The sequence below is a fragment of the Cibotium barometz genome, chromosome 51 (genome assembly GCF_041138505.1).
Source record: "Cibotium barometz isolate CiBa-2024 chromosome 51, ASM4113850v1, whole genome shotgun sequence".
NCBI classification, from domain to species: domain Eukaryota; kingdom Viridiplantae; phylum Streptophyta; class Polypodiopsida; order Cyatheales; family Cibotiaceae; genus Cibotium; species Cibotium barometz.
Window position 1 is genome coordinate 20,173,494 of NC_141096.1, and position 4,827 is coordinate 20,178,320.

The window sequence follows — 4,827 nt, forward strand, 5'->3', positions numbered from 1 at the left end:
ATAAGGGAGGTCTTAGTAATTGGAGTGTCTAATGCTAGTGTATAACCCTTTAACAATAAGGGATTAATGATGCAATGGAAATTTGTTATTGCCCTCTTTGACCTCTTCTAGAAATACATTCACAAGAGATTACCTTAGCAAGATATGGCCATTATAGGGATCTTTCCAATGGCTGAGCCTTTTGGAAATGGTTTCTCAAATTTTATGCCACACTTGAGTTTGAGTTATTTTTTAGAAAAGTTTCTTAGTATTTATGCTAGAATCAAGTATAAATATTTGAATTTAATTGAGGATACAAGGCTGTACATATCTTCTCCTATGAATATCAGGTCACGATGCTATGTTGGTCTTGTTAAGCATTTTGGTTTTTTTAAGAAATTTTAACTAGGGGATGAGCACGACTCGGAATACAGATTCAATATCATTTATGATATATTTTTGGTTTTTTTTTTGTGTGATGATCTTGTAAATCTTTTAAAATTAATACAAACTATTTAAGCAGAAGATGCGATTGATCTAGGCATATGGAGATATATCCTTAAGCTAATTCGGCCCCAAATCGCATTCACATAGATTGATATAACTATAGCATTAAATGGTAGTGATGTGTGTGAACACACTTAGGACCGCTAGGGCATTGTTTCCCCTCACTAGGAGGTTTTTTCCCCCGTGCGTATGTACACCCTCTTATCTACTCATTTTGGGGTGTGTACTTATCTTTTGTATCTGCTGGCACACATTTATTCATTCTATTCTAGTGAGTTTGTGTGCTCTCAAGCTTCTCTATCTTGTGTGTGTGCATTGCTGAAACCATAACCCTAATTCCGACCATTGGTATCAGAGCTAGCTTCCTTGACACTTGATCTAGTAGTCTGCCTCCCTCCACAACCCTATTTTTCTTTCCCCGATTGAGGTACCCTACTAGGAGAACAAGGTGTATACTGTAGTGTGCTGTATACAAAGTATATAATTTTTGCGAGGTCTACGATGCATTTCGGGCGCGTTTTGGGCACCGCAAGGTTTCTGCAGATGTTCTGGGAGAGGCATCATTTTGGATTGGTTCTGCTCGATTTTGGGTGTTTGGGCTATGTAGGGGCAAAGATTTGGTGTGCAACAGCATCTATAGTGCCTTCAACAACATCGACCATCATACTTTTGCCAGTAACACTCTATTCTCTACTCTATGTTATTTTTCATACACTTTGCAGGTGATTTAGTTAGTTGGCAGCCATCCAGGGTTGCATCCACCAGTGAATATTGAGTACTTGCATTTTATTGAAAGATTTTGCATTTGGTAGAAAGTCATGGCTGGTAGTAGTGGTGTATTCAACATGTTGTCTGCTGCTGCTGCTGAGGAAAAAGTTGATGGGACTAACTACCCATTTTGGTCCTATATGATGAGGCATGTACTGGTTACTAAAGGCCTTTGGAATGTGGTCAGTGGTAGTGAAACTCGTCCCATCAAGTACATCTGAAGTGGAATCTGATACAGATGTGGCTCCTCCACATGCACCACCAGCACCTCCCACCACTGTTGCTCAAACGAGATGGGATGGAAGAGATGCACAGGCACATGCATTGCTTATACATTTTGTGAAGCGAAGCATTATTCTTCATATTTGGTCATGTAAGACTTCAAAACAAGCATGGGATGCACTTGTTGCATTATACTAGGTACACAATGAAGCACGTGTTACATATCTGCATAAACAGTTGGAGTCTGAACACATGAATGAGGGAGACACAATGGATAGCTTGACCAAGATCAAAGATTTTAAGGAGCAGCTTGCTAGTGTGGATGAGATATATCCTGCTAATACATTGGTGCCCACAGGTCTCAATGCATTTCCAGATTCTTATTAGAGTTTTGCCTCTACCCTTAGTCTCATGTGATGAAGGGAAATCCAAATGCCCTTACATTTGAGGTGTTGGTTTCAGTACTCTTTTGCAAGAAGAGCAGTCTAGGCAAAACAGATCTAATATGTGAGTTGGTGACTAAGCTTTTATTGCCAATTAGAAAGGCAAAGGTAAAGCTTCTTTGCATGGTGGCTATAAGCCAAAATCAGAATCCTTAGGTAAGGATGCTGAGAAAAAAGGTGATAAGCCTAAAAAGAAGGGTAAGTGTCACTATTGTAGGAAACCAGGGCACTACATAGAGAAGGAGAAAAAGAAAGAATCGGGCATGGCTGTGGGCTGATGCATCTACACCAAGTGTAGAGAAGAAAGAATCTACAAGTTTTGCCGCGCTAGAGAAGGAGAAAAAGAAAGAATCGGACATGGCTGTGGGCTGATGCATCTGCACCAAGTGCAGAGAAGAAGGAATCTACAAGTTTTGCTCAAGATGATTGGGCATGGATTGTACATTGCACTTATGACCCTTCTGTTCATGATGGATGCATGTTAGTGGCATAATCGGATGTTTGGTACTTTGACAGTGGTGCTAGTAAGCACATTACTTCACAAAAAGGTTTGTTCTCATCTCTAGAATCTGTCCCAAGTGTAGGAACCGTCACATGTGCTAATGGTTCCTCATATCCTGTCAAAGGAGTTGGTAGAGTTGTGCTCACTACTGCAAATGGGGGCACATTTACTCTTTCAAAAGTTTTATATGTGCCAGGCATTAAGAAGAACTTGCTGTCAGTTTCAACCTTAGCCTTGTCAGGCTTGACGGTGAAATTTGTGGATGACAGATGTACAGTTCAGGATAGAAATGATGGTTATTCTATCATTGCCTCAGGTACCTTGTTTCATGGCCTATATAAGATGGATGTATTTGAGAAGTTGCTGCATGATGCTTGCTCAGTCTCTACGACTAGTGCTATGAGTGCTGCAGAATTATGGCATGCACAATTTGGCCATCTGAATTATGGCAGTTTGTTACGCCTTCAAAGGCATGATATGGTGTATGAGTCGCCAACTCTTGAGACCCCTATTAGACATGTATGTGAGGGGTGTATTCTTGGTAAAATGTATCGGGCATCATTTCCAAAAGGATGGATCTGTGAGTTGTTAAGAAATTACAGCTTATACATAGTGATGTATGTGGTCCTATGAGGACACCATCTATTGGGGGATATCTCTACTTCGTCACTTTTATTGATGACTACTCTAGATATAGATGGGTGTATCCATTAAACCAGAACTCAGAGGGTTTTATGTGCTTTAAGCACTTCGTATCCATGGTTGAAAATGCATGTGAATCTAAAGTTGGCACCCTTCATTCAAATTGAGGGGGGGAGTATATGTCCAAGGAATTTCATGCATATATGGGTGAAAAAGGCATAAGGCATGAATGTACAGTGCCATACACACCTCAGCAAAATGGTGGGGCTAAGAGGGAGAACAGGTCTCTCATGGAGATGGCACGATGTATGGTGAAAGCCCAATATTTACCTCATGGTTTTTGGTTAGAGGCAACTATGTACGCAAACTATGTGTTGAACAAATGCCCTACTAAGGCCTTGCAGTCTAAAACTCCTTATGAAGCTTGGCATGGCAGGAAGCCTTCTGTGGCTCATTTGCGTGTTTTTGGTTGTCTTGCTTATGCTCTTGTGCCTGAGCAACAACACATTAAGCTTGATGATAAGGCAGTTAAATGCATATTTGTGGGGTACAGTTTAGAAAGCAAGTGATATAGACTCTACCATCTGGCCTCAAAGCAGATTTTAGTAAGTAGAGATGTTGTTTTTGTTGAAAACTCAGTTCAGCCCATGCTTTTATGCAAAAAACACGAGAATGTATGCTCACAAGACATGTTTGATTCGCTCCTACCTTTGTTTAATGGAGGGCAGCCATATGTAGAGAAATTAAATGCTCAACCAAGTGCTGAAATTCAACCTTTGTAAGTGCAAAATTAGCCTGCAGATCAGCCTTTTGATGAGGCAATTATTGAGGATGTAGTGGATGAGAAGAGAGCAGCCATAGAAGAATCTAGGCGTATGCCAAAATGGCTTGTGCAGACATTAAGAAATAGCAAGTTGGCAGCTCCTTTACCTAGTAGAACTCGTGCAGGTTCTCATCATATAGATTATTCTCATGTGGATAATTTTCTCATTTGTACTTTATGTAATGAGGAGGAACGTGTTTCCTTTGAGGAAGCATAGGATGATGATCATTGGATGCATGCTATGCAGGATGAGTATAAATCTATACTCAAGAATGACACCACCTCGTGTTTGACAGATCTACCTCATGGCAAGAAGGCCATTGGTACTAAGTGGGTTTACAAGTTAAAATGCAAAGCAAATGGTAGCATTGATCACTTTAAGGGGCCAGACTTGTTGCAAAGGGGTATGCCCAGCAAAAGGGCATTGATTATGATGAGATCTTTGCACCCACATCTCGAATGACTACCATTAGGTGTCTCATTGCTTTGGCAGTACATCATGGGTGGACTGTACATTAGTTGGACATTAAGACTGCATTCTTGAATGGTGATTTACATGAGGAGGTGTATGTATCGCAGCCTCCTGGTTTTGATGTGAAAGGGGAAGAGTCTAAAGTATGCAGGTTGAAAAAGACTCTTTATGGCCTTAAGCAGGCTCCTAGAGCATGGTATGAGAAGATTCATTTGCATACTTGGTTGCAAATGATTTTTGCAACAGTCCAACAGAGAGTACCCTCTATGTGAAGAGGAGTAAGGACACATTTTTGGTCATCATTCTATACGTTGATGACATGCTGCTCTCACGGGACCCAATATAGATTAGATTTCAGACTTTAAGGCTGATTTGCAGTCATCATTTGAGATGTCAAATTTGGGGCCCTTGCATTATTATTTGGGGATTCAGTTTATGCAGTGCAATGATGGCATTATTATGCTCCAGT